Source organism: Chelonia mydas, chromosome 13, assembly GCF_015237465.2.
Source record: "Chelonia mydas isolate rCheMyd1 chromosome 13, rCheMyd1.pri.v2, whole genome shotgun sequence".
Lineage (NCBI taxonomy): Eukaryota > Metazoa > Chordata > Testudines > Cheloniidae > Chelonia > Chelonia mydas.
The window spans coordinates 22,764,447-22,782,701 of NC_051253.2; the positions used below are offsets into that span (position 1 = coordinate 22,764,447).

The 18,255-nt window shown below is 41.8% G+C and overlaps 1 protein-coding gene across 6 annotated transcripts in view; it reads left to right on the forward strand.

Moving 5' to 3' along the window:
• Positions 1-18,255, forward strand: part of ARHGAP40 (Rho GTPase activating protein 40) — a 76,569-nt gene that overhangs the window by 1,195 nt on the left and 57,119 nt on the right. The window contains exon 1 of one of the 6 annotated variants that reach the window (XM_043527098.1): positions 926-1,007. The exons of 3 other annotated variants lie outside the window; for them this stretch is intronic. The gene's annotated coding sequence lies outside the window, so the exon portion shown is untranslated. Of the gene's footprint in view, positions 1-925; positions 1,008-18,255 lie in introns of those variants that run through there. 2 more of the 6 variants (XM_043527094.1, XM_043527097.1) reach the window with 2 other exon arrangements.

An 18,255-nucleotide genomic window follows, 5' to 3' on the forward strand; every position in this document is an offset into this window, starting at 1 on the left:
TGCATTGGATTGCTATTTTCTGTTTTCTAAGGTTGGCGGGCAAATAAATTTGGTTTTTGTTTGTTTTCCTGGTAACTGAATCAAAGATGTGCAGAAATACCTGAATATAATGATGTGCCACCACCTGGCTCTGCTAGAAAGAAATGAGAGGCTATTTAGGCTCAGGCTTGGATTTGAAGCTTATTTTCGTAAGATTTTTGGCTGCATTCAAACCAGGCCCAGAGAATTGGCCCTTCTGGCTTTGGATTTAGCCAGGAACCAAAACTGTTGGCATGAAGATTCAAATCTGAACCGTTCTCCATGTGAAACGTCAAGAGTCTTGATATTCTGGCTTTGGCCCAGCTGCATTTCCTACTGGAAGTGAAGTATTGTGACTCCATCGTAGCAGTTGTTTTCTCTATCTTTCCACATATTGCATTTAATTCTTAATTTTTTCCTTCCATGCTAATAACTCCAGTGCCTGCCTCTGCTACTGCCTATAGCTTTGCCAAACAGTTACACTGTATTGATGCAAGTGTCATGATTCTTTCCAGTTTCACTGCTTCCCACAGGTTCCTGAATAGTAGTAGTGAATCTCAATGTCATCATAATTTTACTCTGTTGCTGCATGCAAGAGCTACTTTATAAGCAGAAGCAGAGACACTGCTGCTGTCTGTGTGCAGACTCAGGAACTGATGCATAACCTCTTCTGATCTGGAAGGTTATTTCTGCATTCACGGGGAATAGAAACATTTTTTAAAAATAAAAGCTGGCAACATTTTTGGCTTGAGCTCCATTATAGAATCATAGAATATCAGGGTTGGAAGGGACCTCAGGAGGTCACCTAGTCCAACCCCCTGCTCAAAGCTGGACCAATCCCCAACATTACTCCACAGGATACTCTATTCACCTGTGGCAAGTCAGTGGATTGTATTTAAGCCCTTTGTATTGCTACACTTAGGATGTTCTCCTAACTGAAAAGTTTGAATCTGTTCAGTCTACCTTTTGGGGATCAGTTTGGAGTAAAGGTTAGTATATGGCAGTGTATGAGATGAAGGATGCACTTGAGGCTCAAGCACAGGACTAGGAATTGGGAGATGTGGATTGTGTTCCTATCTCTACCACAGGTGCTCTGTGTGACCTTGGACAAGTCACTTAAGCTCTCTGTGCCTTGGTTTTCTTATCTGCAAAACTGCCACTTCATAGGCATGTTATGATGCTTAGTTCATGTTTGTGAAGTGTTTTGGGATTCTCTTCTAGAAGGTACTATTGGTTTTGGGATGACCAGATCTTTAAAGGTATCTTTAGAGCTTAAGTAACTGGAAAAATTGGAAAATGGTCTCCTGGATCACTCTGCTTCTAACAAGGAAGAAATTAAAATGGCCTAATACACAGTGCATGTGTGGGGAGGAGGAATATGAATGGATTGTATAAGTAATTTTTGTTTGTTCTTATAAAAGCTAAGATGGTATTTTGTATAGGAATATTGTGATCTGACTTAACACGAGGTGCTTTTTATATATATATATATATATATATATATATATATATATTAGTAGAGCAGAGCACTCATAAAAGCTGAGAAATCTAGTAGTATCACTTTATAACCCATTGAATTAAGATGGAGGCTGATTAATTCCAATCTTCAAAAGTGTCTTGTAATTTAGATCCTTTAATTTTTGTCTACTTTACTTAACACTTTTAAGGAACTTGGTTCTCAAACTTCTGAGCATCTGCTTTGTGAAAACCAGATCCTTTTAAGGTGTCTCAAGTCTGACACCCAAATCACTGGTCAATTTGAAAATTTTAGGCAGTGCCTTTACGTAAGGATTCTCCGCCTTTGAAAACAATAGCATGCAATTATTTTTGTGGTTTGCTTTTAAAAAACCCCTCAAACCCCCTCCTACTCTCGTATCAGTTGGCCTTTTAAGAGGCATAACTTGCTGCTAGAAGCATATTCTATTGCCGGTTGCATCTTCCACCATTTGTATCAGTGGAAAACTTTGCTATTCTTTTGCTAACTGGCTTTTTCACAGCTAAAATCCTCAAGGACACCCCAGGGTGCTTATAACTTCTGTTTTTTTTTAATGAAACAACTAGGGCTGTCAAGTGATTAAAAAAATTAATTGTGATTAATTGCTCTGTTAAACAATATTAGAATACCATTTATTTAAATATTTTTGGTGTTTTCTACATTTTAAAATATATAGATTTCAGTTACAACACAGAATATAAAGTGTACAGTGCTCACTTTATATTTATTTTTGATTACAAATATTTGCACTGTAAAAAACCAAAATAAATAGTATTTTTCAATTCACCTCATACAAGTACTGTAGTGCAATCTCTTTATCATGAAAGTTGAATTTACAAATGTAGAATTATGTAAAAAAATAACTGTATTCAAAAATAAAACAATGTAAAACTTGAGAGCCTACAAGTCCACTCAGTCCTATTTCTTGTTCAGCCAATTGCTCAGACAAACAAGTTTGTTTACATTTGCAGCAGATAATGCTGCCTGTTTCTAGTTTACAGCGTGACCTGAAAGTGAGAACAGGCATTCGTATGTTGCAGCCAGCACCGCAAGATATTTACGTGCCAAATGCACTAAATATTCATATTCCCTTCATGCTTCATCCACCATTCCACAGGACATGTTTCCATGCTGATGTCAGGTTCTGTTCGATAACAATCCAAAACAGTGTGGACCGAAGCATGTTCTTTTTCCTAATCTGAGTCAGATACCACCAGCAAAAGGTTGATTTTTCTCTTTTGGTGGCTTAGGTTCTATAGTTTCTGCGTTGAACCAATACTCTTTTAAGACTTCTGAAAGCATGCTCCACACCTCATCCCTCTCAGATTTTGGTAGGCACTTCAGATCCTTAAACCTTGGATTGAGTGCTGTAGCTATCTTTAGAAATCTCACATTGCTACCTTCTTTGTGTTTTATCAAATCTGCAGTGAAAATGTTCTTAAAATGAACAACATGTGCTGAATCATCATCCTAGACTGGTATAACATGAAATATATGGCAGAATGCGGGTAAAATGGAGCCAGAGACCTACAATTCTCCCCCAAGGAGTTCAGTCACAAATTTAATGAACACATTTTTTTAACAAGTGTTGTCAGCATGAAAGCATGTCCTCTGGAATAGTGGCCAAAGTATGAAGAAGCAAATGAATGTTTAGCATATCTTGAACGTAAATACCTTGCAGTGCTGGCTACAAAAGTCCAGTGCGAATGCCTGTTCTCACTTTCTGGGGACATTGTAAATAAGAAGTGGGCAGCATTATCTCCTGTAAATGTAAACAAACTTGTTTGTCTTGGCGATTGGCTGAATGAGAAGAAGGACTGAATGTAGGCTCTAAAATTTCACATTGTTTTGTTTTTGAGTGCAGTTATGTAACAAAAAAAAAATCTATCTTTGTAAGTTGCATTTTCACGATAAAGAGATTGCACTATAATACTTGTGTGAAGTGAACTGAAAAATACTATTTATTTTGTTTATCATTTTTACAGTGCAAATATTTGAAATAAAAATAATATAAAGTGAGCACTGTACACTTTGTATTCTGTGTTGTAATTGAAATCAATATATTTGAAAATCTAAAAAAATGTCCAGAAATATTTAATACATTTCAATTGGTATTCTATTGTTTAACAGTGTTCTTAAAACTGCAATTAATCGTGATTAATTTTTTAAATCATGATTAATTTTTTTGAGTTAATGACGCTAGTTATCTGCAATTAATCAACAGTCCTAGAAACATCATAATCTCCATTTGAGTTGTGTGGTAATTGTCACTGTGCTATGCATGTGTCTGTATATAGAATATAATATATGCCCTTCAAGGATGCTAAGTTTGGGTTTTCTTTGCATAATAAGCAACTTTGTTTCAACTTATTTTAGGATTGGAATGAATTCTTTAAAGGCTTTACCTGCTGAGATTAGTGATGTACATGGTTAACCAAAGTTAACTGTTAACCCTGGCAGCCCAGCGTCCGGCCGGCAGGAGTGGCCCTAGCCCCCACCAGGCTGGAGTGGGCCCCCGGCCCTGCCAGCAGGACCCCAACCCCGACCGTGCTGGCTGGACCCTAGCCCACAGCCTCCACCATGCCAGCCCCCCCCCCAGCTACCTGGGTTAACGATTAACCGGTTAAACAAAATAATTTTAATCATTTAACCGGTTAACTTTTAAAACCGATATTTACATCCCTAGCTGAGACTGCAAACTTGTTGAGGCACTTAGTACCCTCAACTCAAAGTGAAGGAGGGTGCATCCTCATCAAACATGCATAGTCTACTGAGGATCGTTACACCATCCAGAGCGACCACTGTTGAAGGGGGGTACAGCTCAGCATTTTACATGCTCAGGTTCAGTCTTGCTCCATTTGATGTCTGTGGTGGTTTTGCCACTGAGCCCAGTGGAAACAATATGTTTCTTTGCTTAGCAATATTTTGAAATGCAAGATGGGTTTTCATCTCTTGCTCACAAGTTAATTTTCAGGTCCACAAGTCTTCATTGGCATGACAAGTGAGGCAGTTTACAAGTGTTGCTGAAAGTGTGTGGTTTAGAAAAAATATAAGCAAACAAACACCCCCCACCCCCAATTCCCAACCTCTCAGCTATCTGGTATGTGTTGGAGGTAGGTATAACCTACTCAGGATATGGCTACACACTGTGTAACTTGACATCAGTGTCTGTTCCTGATCCTTGTGTCAGGGTGCGATGTAGCACAGTTGTTTGCATCCTTATCCTGAAGGAGTTGTGGAATAACTTCAGCTGCAAATGCTCGTGGTAACATCTGTGCTTAATGAAAAGCAACCATCATTATTAGGCTCTTTGGACCAGCCCATTTTCAGCTGTAAGTAGAAAAATTACACTCAAGACTTTCAGAGTAACAGCCGTGTTAGTCTGTATTCGCAAAAAGAAAAGGAGTACTTGTGGCACCTTAGAGACTAATACATTTATTTGAGCTGTAGCTCACGGAAGCTTATGCTCAAATAAATTTGTCAGACTCTAAGGTGCCACAAGTACTCCTTTTCTTTTTACTCAAGACTTTGGTATTACTCACTTTGCCACCAGGAGGTGCAGTGACAGCAGCACAGTTTACACTTTGGTCAGGAAGATTTTTGGCACAGTGACGCTTCGATTGTAAATCTTATTTTCCAGGTTTTTGGTAGCTTGGATTAACTGGCAGGAGAAAATTGCAACAGGTTAAAACAGCAGACATGGATTCATGCTGGGAACAGTCCTTATTTTGGCTAACCTAAAATCATAAATAATTGTTTGGTCTTTGTTAGATGTTTACTGTAAGCTGTACTGTGGCTTTTCTGTTTGGGGCAGATATAACTCGGAACAAAAGAATGCAAACATACAAAACCACACTGTTGTTCAGATTCACACTTTTTCTTTTTTAATTTTGAGATTGGAAAGGCCCAGTGCATGACGATAAATTCAGTGTATTATGGTTCCAAATGAAACTTAGGTCTCTTATTCAGCAAAGCACATATTTAATAGGGGTGAGATTATCCGTCTTGCTCATAGCTCAAACATGTGCTTATGTGGTTGATTGAGTTGAAGTCCTAAAAATGATTTAGTAATGATATCCTGTATGAGCCATGTTACCAAAAATACCCTAATAAATCTATATGATGGCACTTTTTAACTGTCTTACTCACTACGTTGTTTTTTTGGTTTTCTATGTTACTTGAAGAATTCATAGAATTTTTCTAAATAGATGTCTTTCACACAGACCCAAAAGCGGAGATATTTAAACTGATGTATTTTTTTAAAGTGACATCTACCTAGGATACTTTTTTTCTACATCGTAGTATATAAAACATATCTATCTTCTTAAGTCTTTTTTGTAAGGATTTTGTATCCAAATTAACAACCGCCTGAATTGTTCTAATCTGTCAGGAACATAAACATGGTTTAATTATTTTCTGTAATAGCCTTTGTTACGTTAATTTAATTTTCCCTTTTTACCATCCATATAGCTTCAAAAGAGAATAAGCTTTGTTAACCTAAAGCGATTTTTCTACTTAACAGAACCATTACACAGCACAGCAAGACTGCTAGTTAATTAAACCTGAGCAATATGAAGTATGGAAATTATCAATTAAGCTAATGAGTAATCTGTATATAGTAATATACTTCCTTTACAGTTCATAGATTATTTTAGGAATAATCTATGCACTTGGCTTTTGTATTGAATTGTATGTGACTAAAGGCAGGTCATTACTGCATATTTGACAAACTGTAGCTGCAAAGTCCTTGGGGAAGAGCTGGTCCATGTTGCCTGAAATAGTATGAACATCTGAACCTGTAATCTACTGGGAGATCTAATAATAAATCCTCATGAAGTTCCTTTCTTTCATTACATTGGCTTTCAGACTGGCAGGGTTATGGTGGATGCTTGAGAAGACAAAGGAAATTAAAAAGCTAGCATAGTTTACAGAAAAGTCCAATCCCCAGGGTAGGTTACTCTAAGAGTATGGAATGTTTTCAGTTTTTTTTTTAATCTTCTGAAATTTTGTTCCATCAGTGTAGGAGTTCTTCTTCCTCCAAGATAATTGTTTCCATCTGAATAGCATTTCCGTCAGCTATCCAGCACTGGAAGCTTAGGAATCAAGCAATGAGGCAGTTAAACTTGGATCTGCTTCATGGCAGTAGAGAACTGTCACTAAAGTAATCTTGGAAGACGTACATGTAACACATCTGTGAAGTGTGCTATGCATCCCCCTCTGTGGCTGGCTCACAGAGAAATAGCTGCCCTGCTGCTCCTGTTAGTTAATGGATTTAGTGCATCACCTCCAATTGGAAAGACCCATGTTTTAGTGTTGGGGGATCATTCTATGCACATCAGAAACATTCATGCAATAAGATGACTGTCAACCACAGTACTCAGTGACCTCTTCCCTCTCCCTCTTGACAAAATTCATGTCAAATTCCCCTAATCAAGGGAATTTTAGTTGCAGTGAAAACAACTCTTCTCATCCTATATGTTAGAGGAATTTTTCTAGCATTGTCCCACGCTGTGCTGTGAAACAATTCCTGTAGTGTCAAAGTCCAGCATGATGGATGTTTTTCTTGCTCAGATGGGAACTGTTCCTGACCTATGTGAACTCAACACCGAGAGAAAGAGGAAATAAAACCTGGGCCATTAATTAACGAGATGGCAATGGCTATTTTCACTTCCCTTCTTGCTCTTGTTTCCTCAGTTCATCCTTAGCTTGCTGTCTGTGTATTTCTTATGGAAAAGGCCTACAGAAACTAATGAGAGAGTAATTTCTATAAACCCCTGGAATTTAATGGTGGTACCTTTTCTATAGATTGTGGGGGGGCTGTATAGAATTATATAGCAGTCAAGGGAAGGTCCTCTTATGGATCAGTAACTGGTTAAAAGACAGGAAACAAAATGTAGGAATAAATGGTCAGTTTTCACAATGGAGAGAGGTAAACAGCAGTGTACTCCAATGATCTGTACTAGGACCCGTGTTGTTCAGCATATTCATAAATGATCTGGAAAAGAGGGTGATCAGTGAAGTGGCGAAGTTTGCAAATGATACAAAATCATTTAAGATAGCTATGTCCTAAGCTGACTGTGTAGAGTTATAGAGGGATCTCACAAAACTGGGTGAGTGGGCAACAAAGTGGCAGATGAAATTTCAACATTGATAAATGCAAAGAAATGCATATTGGGGAAAAATAATCATAACTATGCATATATAATGATGGATTCTAGATTAACTGTTACCACTCAAGAAAGATCTTGGAGTCATTGTGGATAGTTCTCTGAAAACTTCAGCTCAATCTGCAGCACCAGTGAGAAAGACTATTAGGAATGGGATAGAAAACAAGACTGAAATATAATAATGTCATTATATAAATCCATGGTGTGCCTTTAATAGTGTGTCCAGTTCTGGTCATCACATTTCAAAAAGGATATAGTGGAACTGGAAAGGTTCAGAGAAGGGCAACAAAGACAATCAAGGGTGTGGAGCAGCTTCCATACAAGAAAAGACTGAAAAGATTAGGCCTGTTCATCTTAGAAAAGACAAAATTAAAGGGGGATATGATAGAGGTCTATAAAATCATGACTGGTGTGATTGAACAGAGAAGTGTTATTTACCCAGTCCCACAACATTAAAAACAGGGGTCACCCGATGAAATGAATAGCCAGCAGGTTGAACACAAATGAGGAAATACTTTTTCACACAATGCACAATTAACTCATGGAACTCATTGTTATGGGATGTTGTGATGGCCAAAAATACCTAGTTCTATTTTGAACCAGTTATAATTTCATGGTCCATCAACAGCTATTAGACAAGATGGTCAGGGATGTAATCCCATGTTCCAGACAACACTAAACCTCTGACTGTGAGAAACTGGGAGGAGAAGATGGGTGGATCTCTCCAAAATTGCCCTCTTCTGTACACCCAAAGTTCTGTTACTGGCCACTCTTGGAGGCATCTTACTGGGCTAGACTGACCATTGGTCTGACACCATATAACAGTTCTTCTGTTCTTATACAGCTATGGTTTGTTACAACAGCACACTAAACAGGGATACGGAAAGAGAGAATGTTGGCTGAGGACACCTGGGCAAATCATACTCTTGAGAATGACCACAGAACCTTTAAGATCCATAAAAGACCCAATATATCAGGGGTGGGCAAACTATGGCCCAGCTGCATCCGGCTCTTCAGACGTTTTAATCTGGCCCTCAAGTTCCTGCCGGGGAGCGGGGTCCGGGGCTTGCCCTGCTCGACACGTGTCATGGCTCCGCGTGGCTCCCGGAAGCAGCAGCACGTCCCCCTTGGAGCTCTGAAAGTTGCTGCCGCCCCAAGCGCTGCCCCCACAGCTCCCATTGGCCGGCAACCATGGTCAATGGGAGCTGCAAGGGCAGTGCCTGCGGACGGGGCAGCGCACAGAGCCGCCTAGCCGCGCCTCCGCTTAGGAGCCGGAGGGGGGACGTGCCACTGCTTCCAGGAGTTGGTTGAGGTAATTGCTGCCCGGAGCCTGCACCCCTGACCCACTCCAGCGCCCCAACCCCCTGATCCCCCTCCCGTACCCTGAACTCCTTATTTCTGGCCCCACCCCAGAGCCCGCACCCCCTCCTGCACCTCAACCCCCAATTTCATGAGCATTCATGACCTGCCATACAATTTCCATATCCAGATGTGGCCCTTGGACCAAAATGTTTGCCCACCCCTGCTATATATCATTAATTTATCAATTTATTTTAAAACCTCTCCTACTAACACATCAGTATGGGGCAATACTTCAGATTTGTTACCCCCATCAGAGCTAGTCTTTTTGTGCATCTCCCCCACCTCCTCTGCAGTGAAGACTGATGCAGAGAATTCACTTAGCTTCTCTGGAACGGCCTTGTCTTGGTTGAGTGCTTCTTTAGCACCTTTGTCGTCAACTGGCCCCAGTGTCCGTTTGGCAGGGTTCTTGCTTCTGATGTACTTTAAAAAATTCTTCCTGTTAGCTTTTGTGTACTTAGCAAGTTGCTTCTCAACTTCTTTCTTGACTGCCTGCTTATACTTAACCTGTTAAAGTTTATTCTTGGTAGGTGTTGACTCAATGGCCTCCATTACTCTACTGTTTAGCCATGGTGGCGTTCTTTTGTTCCTGTTTTCTTTTCTGATTTGGGATATATGCTTAGTCTGAGCCTTTATTATGATGTTTTTAAATAGTCCCCATTCTGCTTGCAGGCATGTAACCCTTGTGACAGGTCCTCTTAATTTCTGTCTCTAAAGACTTGTAATTTTTGTGTAGTTCCCCTTTTTAAAGATAATTGTTACTGTGGTGTGGGTGTTTTTAGTATTATTCCCTCTTCCAAGAATGTTAAATTTAATAACATTAGAGTCATTATTACCAAGTGGGTCAGCTATAGTTACCTCTTGATCCAGATCCTGTGCTCCACTTGGGACGAAATCAAGAATTGCCTCTCCCTTTGTGGGTTCCAGGACTAGCTGCTCTAAGCAGTCATTTATGGTGTCTAGAAATTTTATCTCTGCATTACACCCTGAGGTGACGCATATCAGTCAATATGAGGATAGTTGAAATCAACCATTATTATTTCACTTTCTGCTTTAGTAGCCTCTCTAATGTCCCTTGGCATTTCACAATCATTGCCTCCATCCTGGTCAAGTGGCCAGTGCTATATTCCAACTACCATATTATTTTTATTTAAACATGGAATACTATGGTAATCTGTGGGGATTGAACCCAAGACTAATGTAGGGCAAAAAATGGGTTATTTTGCTTAGAAAAATTCAAATTTTCAGTGAAAAATCAAAAACTAGAATATTTTGTCTGAAAACAGAAGCATTTAGATTCTGAAATTCAGAAATGCCACTGCAGTGCCTCATGGGAGTTGTAGTTTGGATGCCTTGTCCTCCTTTTCTCCTCTACAGAATGGGCTCGCTGATTGGTGCATCTTGGGAGATGTAGTCCAGTGTCTGCTTTGTGAAGGGAGGTGGTGCATCATGGCAGTTGGATGGCCACAATGCCTCATGGGAGATGTAGTCCAATCAGGGAGCCCAGCTTATAGAGGAGAAAAGGACCATGAGGTGCTCAAACTACAACTCCCACAAGATACTGCAGTGGCATTTCTGAATTGAAAGATTTCAGTTTTGGGGCATTCAGTTTTTTAACCTAAAAATGGAAATTTTCTGTGAAAAGCAGAAACTCTTTGCAAAACACTTTAGTTTAGCAGAAAATCCCTGATTTCTCACAAAACAGTTTCAACCAGCCACACCCAGGACACTCTGCCTCAGAAGAACAAGCTGGTGCCAGTAGATCTAAATGATTAGCTATGTTTCAGTAAGAGGCTTCTATAGTTGCGGGACCTGCTGCACTTGTCTGTCTAGCCGCTGCTCTCTGCTGCAAAGATGATAGTTTCACTGGTGCTGGGTGTGCACAGTCTGTGAAACACGTGCAGATGAAAGATGCAACATAACCATCCACACTTGGGTATTAATTTTTGTGATCTGAAAGAGTCTGTGGGTTCAAACAAGCAAATCTGTGTGAGACCATCCTTTCTGATATGTAGTATACTAGGTGTGTCTGTGGTTTCCCTAGGCCAACATAACCTTGCAAATACCAGTTTGGCTCAGCCTGACAGTGAAATCAGAAGCATCCCGCTGACAGGTCTTGGTATGGGGAGCAGATTCTTTCCGATACAGAGGGTTTTTATTTTTGGCATGTCTGCATCTTTATGAAGTAAATGTAAATCCTCTAAGAATGGGGATGTGAGCCTTTTAAAATAGTAACGTTTGTTTCAGACACGGTGTGACTTACCAAAAACGTCCTTCCGTTGTTGTCATGCTAAAGAGTGTGAGGAGCTTCAACCTAAGGGTCCTGATCTAGATTAATAGATTCTAAGGCCAGAAGGGACCACTGTGATCCTCTAGTCTGACCTCCTGTATAATACAGGCCAGAGAATTCCCCCAAAATAATTCCTAATGATATCTTTTTAGAATAACATTCAATCTTGATTTAAAAATTGTCAGCAATGGAATTCTTTTTAAATCGTTCCAGTGGTTAAGCACCCTCACAGTTTAAAAATTTTGCCTTCTTTCCAGTCTGAATTTGTCTAGCTTCAACTTCCAGCCATTGGCTTCTTTTCTACTTTTCTCCGCTTGACTGAAGAGCCCAGTATAAATATTTGTTCCCCATTCTGATCCCTACTGAAATCAATGGACTGCCTCAAATGGCTGTGGATCAGGCCTTTATTGTGTAAGGTAACCAGGAGGCTTTTTGTTTTAACTTGTGTCCTGGGTGACCTTCCGTTCTGGGGGCTTCAGTATTCTCACGGGACCCATTGTCTGTGAAAATCTAGAACAGAGGTGGGCAAACTACGGCCCGCGGGACCGTCCTGCTCGGCCCCTGAGCTCCCTGCCAGAGAGGCTAGCCCCTCCCCCACTGTCCCCGCAGCCACGCTGCCATGCGCACTCTGAGCAGCATGGTAAGGGGGCCGGGGCGTTGGATAAGGGGTAGGGTGTCCCGGGGGGCAGTCAGGGGACGGGGAGCAGGGGGCAGTTGGATGGGGCGGAGGTTCTGGGGCGGGGGCGGCAGGGGATGGGGAATGGGCGGGGGGGGGGGTTGGATAAGCGTGGGAGTCCCGGGGGGCCTGTCGGGAGCAGGGGTGTGGATAGGGGACAGGGAGTAGAGGGTGGAGTCCTGGGGGGCAGTTAGAGGTGGGGGGTCACGGGAGGGGGCAGTTAGGGGACAAGGAGCGGGGGGGTTGGATGGGTCAGGGGTTCTGAGGGGGGGCAGTCAGGGGGCAGGAAGTGGGAGGGGTCGGATAGGGGGTGGGGGCCAGGCTGTTTGGGGAGGCACAGCCTTCCTTACCTGGCCCTCCATACAGTTTTGCCACCCCAGTGTGGCCCCAATGTTTGCCCACCCCTGATCTAGAGTGTCTTCCAGTTCCCTCTCCCCACCCCAGCCTCTGAAAATCAAGCCCTAAGGATATGTCCACTGCTATAAAAATCCTGCAGCACCAAGTCTCAGAGTCCAGGTCAATTAGCTTAGGCTTGCGGGGCTAAAAATTTCAGTGTAGACATTAGGCTCAGGCTGGGGCCCAGGCTCTGAGACACGCGCACCCCCGCCCTCCCCTCCCCGTGAGGTTTTGGAGCCTGGCCACCAGCCCAAGCCCAAATGTCTACACAGCAATTTTTAGCCCCAAAGCCTAAGCCCCATGAACATGCGTCAACTGGCCTGGGCCAGCTGCGGCCATGCTGGGAGTCTTTTGCAGTGAAGATGTACCATAAGTGACTAGCTTTAAGCCACCAAGAAGTTAGTGGCAGAGCAAGAACAGAATTCCACTTAATTCCAACCCGCCTCACCACATATTCAGTATTTAGTCATTAAACCATGAGATCTTCTAGGGAGAAACTAACAAGACAACTTTATGTAGAAGAATCAGGGGAAGGATGCCTTTCACCTCACTTGGAAAAGCTATTACATGCCAGCCACAAGGTTCCCAGTCCAAGTGCCATGTCATGAGATTGGGGATAGATGGCTGTGCTGTTTGAGTAATATCTGTATTGAATTAATGGGAATTAGCTAACAAGCCTGCCATAAGGGCATTGCCGTGTGGCAAGGAAAAAGATCAGTTTTTTATTTGTTGATGGCCTTGAAATGTCTTGAGTTACGAACATGATCCTCCATCCACATGTGCCCATGGAGTATTCATCTTGTATGTAACTGTACACTGTAGCCTAATTTTGTTCTTCAGATTGACATCTTAAAAAAAACAAACAGTAAATGTACTAGTGTCTAAGCAAACCTGGAACATAATTTCTGCATTGTAAAAGTTAAAATATGGCTTTGTGGCACTGTACATGTTAATTTTCTGAGGTAGAGGGTGGATCGTTATACATCGAGCTGTGAAGAAGCTGTCTATTAGCTATTCAAGATCTTGTTTAGAGCGGCGAGAAGCTGATTTGTAATGCTCTCTAGTGAATAGGGATCAGTTTATTCCAAGCACCACTAGCTCGATAACAGATGGCCACTGTATAATGGAATTGGAAGGATATCCTTTTTGGGCAACAGGTAAACAAATACACTGATGAAGGTTGTTTTTCTCCGCTAAGGTAAATCTCAGACAATGTTAACGTTTGAAATCACAGCTAGCACAAGTGGAAGGAAATCCTTGCCTGCCTTGTGGTGGAAGGTAAGCATGAGATTGCTGTGTATACATCCCTGCAGCTGATCTGAAACGCAGCTGCTTGGCTAAAGCTCCATAATCTCTGGACTTGCTCCAGTTTGTGCACATGAGTGTTAAAAACAAGGAAGTAATGGTAACCACTCTGTTTCAAAGGCAGCATTTCCTCTGTAACTAGCTGGAGAGGTAGGTGACTTTTGGGAGCAGTAGAGGAGATACTTGATGCCTTTAATTCAAGAGTCTGAGGGCTCAATTCATTGGTTCCACCAGGCTCCTTTCTGCCAAAGTAATGGAGCTATAAAGTGGTCAGATTCCAGCACAGGGAGATACCTCAGCACCTATAGAGTTGGTGTAAGCAGCTCTATGCCAGCCCAAGCTCAGGGGGTATATTGGGAGACAGTGTGGGTGCTTGGGCTTCTGACTTCTAGAACAGCCCCTAGTCTGGAGCTAGGTACAACTCGGGTATACCTCAATGCTGATCTTAACCTGTACCAGGAGCCTAACCAATCCTCAGCATAGAAGAGGCTCAAGAGTGGTATTAAATGTCGTCTGAGTGTGACTCCCCCAACTCCCTATTTGATGTAATGGAGTTCTCCTGACTTTGAACAGTACAGTAACATTGTCCAATGTAAATGTGACAGAACCAAAAACATTCTGATCTGCAGCAGGAACGAGAACTTCTCTGATTTTTGGTTTAGTGTGTTACAACTCTGGGTTTTGTTTTCTAACCTCAGTGAAAGCAGAAGGTCCGTGGCATGGATCTTTGCTGTGGTACTTTCTGTTAATTGCAAAACTACTTCCTGCAAAGAATTGTAAAACAAAATGGGAGCCAAACCCTGCGTTGGTACTAGAATGCTTAGCAGAATCTCCAGCAGCTTGGTTTGAGAGAGATGATTTTAGCTTTTCAGACCTGAAACATGACTCTCAAGTTCTAGCCTGAAAGCAGGTGGAAAAAAAGATGCAAAACTAGCATCACATTGAACTCTTATTTCACTCATTTTGGGTTTGTCTACCCATCCCTCTGCTCTCAGGCAGGTTAGGAGCCAGGGACAGGAGTGATTGAGTGTCTGAGTTTGCATAGAAGTCATGGGTGGAATGGGGTTTGTGCTAACATACACGTCGTATGACCCTTTGCCTTTAAACCCTTTGGTAGAATGTCCCTCCATTGGTCTGACATTCAGAGGGCTAGCAAGGTGTGACTTACTGATTTTGGAGGAGACCAGATCAGAGTGAAGAAACTGTACCTAGTGGTCTTCTGGCCACAGTTTTCCCAGCACATGGCTTGATGAAGCTTGTAAAGCATCCTTCACTACATGTGAGCTGTGCAGAGCAGGGCCCACATCTTCAGTGGACAGCACCTAGTGCAATGATTGTGATTGGAGCCTCTGAATGCTACCACAATGTAAATATGAAATAATAACGAAGGGCCTGATTCTCTTTTCACTTACCCTAGTGTGACTCTGTTGACTTCAATTCTGTTCTTATGTCAGTAGTAATAGAATTGGGCCTGAAGTGTTAAAACAGATCCAGAACATAACACTTCTACTTATGTCAGATTAATATAAAATATGTGTAGGCAATAAGGAAGTGCCAGGGAGATGCTTCACTAGAGGATTTTTAAGGGGGGGGGCAACAAACTCAACTTTTTGTTCCCTAAACTATTTTTAAATTGAGCCACATAAAATTCCCCAAGAACTTTCTTCCCCTCAATGGTAGAAAGAAATGGACTTGTATTAAAGCTGTTTGTTTAAAAAAAAAGGGGGGGGGGCATTGAGCAATCAAGCCTTTCCCACTTTGTGTGTCTAGATATTCTGTAACTTGGTGTGCGTGTGTGTGTGTTGGATGGTTCACGATCTGCAGAAATCATTGTAAGTTGTTTGTTATGGTTGGATGAATGGTTGCTCATGGTTACATTGTAACCCTTGAATCAGGATTTAGAATCTTGAAAACATTTGACAGGGCAGTTGATGGGTCACAACAAGACATGATGCTCAAGAGATACCACTCTGTACACTAGGAGTTGCACACACAACTTCCCAAAACTACTGTCCAGGCTCAAGTGCCCACCAGTGGTTGTTTGCACCACCAAATGGCAGTCATTGGTGTGGGCTCTTCTTAAGTAGCATTTATGTTTAGTTGGGGGCAGGTTGTCTGAGGGGGAAGCAAAATTGGGTGTTTTTCTGCTATGTAAGTGGTGTGGAGTGGTGGATGCATAGCTGTGGGCAGAAGTACTTCTGTATACCATGGAGTGCTGTGAGTAGCATGGGTTTTAGGGGGACCGAAGGGATGAGGCTTGAGGATTCTTTGTTACGTAGATTCTTTGTTCCTGTACCTGGTGCATTTTGGGATTGTTGAAACACTACAGGGTAGGTGCTTCAGCACTTTAGCTGAGAATAGGGGTTCTGGATAAAACTAAACATGAGGCATTGCATTGCAGGGTAGAATTAGGAGGGCTGGCTGAACTGGTGTGGCTATAATGCCTGTGATTTCCCATCTGCACCATGGAGGAATGGCTGCAGAGTACAAATGTCCATCTGGGACCTGAGCTAAAGGCATTACCCCTGGTGTTACAAGCAACACGTGTAAAACCATTGGGACAAATTTTGTTTGCGGATGTATGGTGAAGTACAGGTGTTGAAAGCTAAAAATACTCTAGCCAATGGCTGGCTGCACTGTCTTATTTTGTCTACTGTAGGATTTGTAATGTCTTCCGATTTTTTTTAATAAATTGGCACCAAGAATGATCTGAATGGATACATTAGTCTTGTAGAAGATATTTTCAATCCATGTGAATTTCTAGGGCTCAATATATGGAAATATGACCCAATTCATAAAGCTCTCCAATAGCCTTCGTAGGTGTCACATGCACAGCACCACTGTCTCTAACTATGGACCACATCCTGCAAACATTTATTACTGTACGCAGTCCCTTTGTCTTCAATTAATGTTGTCTTCTGACACACTAGTAAGGGAGAGATTATTTCTGCTGCTACAGTTTCTGTGCAGCACTGTGCTGGTGTACAGGGATTGGGGGAGAATTCCCATGTAAGTGTGGCTCCTGGCCAGTCCTAGTGTATGGGAATGTGCTAGGGGTGAGGTTGTGGGCAGAAGGGACCTGTAGGGGGCACGAGGGAGTGGAGTCCTAGCACAAAGCTCTGTTGCCATGCTGAATAGCAGAATTATGCTGGGGCCGCACCAGTTCTCAACTAATCCCAGAATCCCAGGGGCACAACAATGGCTTAAAGCCACCTTTATGCTGTCTCTTCCACACCCAGCTGTGCCTGAGTGTGCTGCACTTCTAGTAGGAGAGCACACAATCACACCCTTAGTGTCCGAAGGAGTGCACCCTAGATCTGTTTACAAATCATTTGAGTAAACACGTTATGCAACTACATCACTCATTGCTGGTAAAATAAATACTTGAACTAATTAAAGTCACTAGTGCAGAAGAACTTGAGGTTTTACTAAACTCCAGTACATACTAAAAAAGCTTTTTGGCAATGAAAAAAAAAAAGAGAACTTTGCTATTACTAGTACATGATATGGTGCTTTGCCAGAAGAAAAACATTAATAAGGAGGATCAAACAAAACACTGGTAACATTAAACATGACCAAAGAATTGCTTCTCCAAGGCTACTCTTTGTATACTTGGCATGTAAGTAATGAGTGCAGTCCTACAGCAGAAATGAGCATCCAATTGCGGTCAATGCAGCAGGCAAGGAAAGGGAAGACTTTGTAAGGTAAAGGAAACACCACTTGGCTGCTGGAGGAGACATCTGTGAACGTAGATAAAAAGATTTGTAACCTTTGAGCTCAACATAAAGTTCACAATAACATTTGAACACAATAAAACATCCGAATTGAGTCACGCACATGTGGGGAAAATATCAATTGTGAAGGACATGCTTTGCTGCTTAGAACTGATGGATTATAACACTTACTAGAGCTGACCTGAAGTTCAGATAGTACAATTATGATGGCATGCAGGATTTGTGAACTAAGAAACCAAATCACTGTTATAGCATATCTATCTGTGTAATGGATGTGTGCTCATTTAAACTTAATCTAGAGATACCTGAAATTCAGGGTGTGTGGGGGGCGGGGGGGTTAGGGGGAGGGGGAAAAACTGTAAAATGATGCCAAATTGTATGGAATGGAATTCTGTCCCCTTGTCCATCTCTAGTACTTCATACAATGTCTTTCATCAGAGAATCTTAAACAAACTAAGCTGCAAAACACCACTGTCAAGCAAATATTATTTCCATATTGCACATTTGGGTATAAACTGAAGTCTAGGAAGCTTAAGTAACTTTGCAAGACAACACAGCAAGTCAGCAACAGAACAAGGAGTTGTGGCTTCCAGTTCCTTGCTCTAACCTGTAGATATGTGAGGGATGCAGGATGATGCATGTTATGTGATGGTGGACAGGAAGTAAAGATATGTGGGTTCTAGTCCAGCCATTACCACTGACCACCTTCTGTGTAGCCTTGAGCAATCATTTCACCTCTCTGTATCAGTTTTCCAGTAAATTGGGGATAATACTTGCTCTCATTGTAAAACAATTTGAGATTTATTGATGAAAAT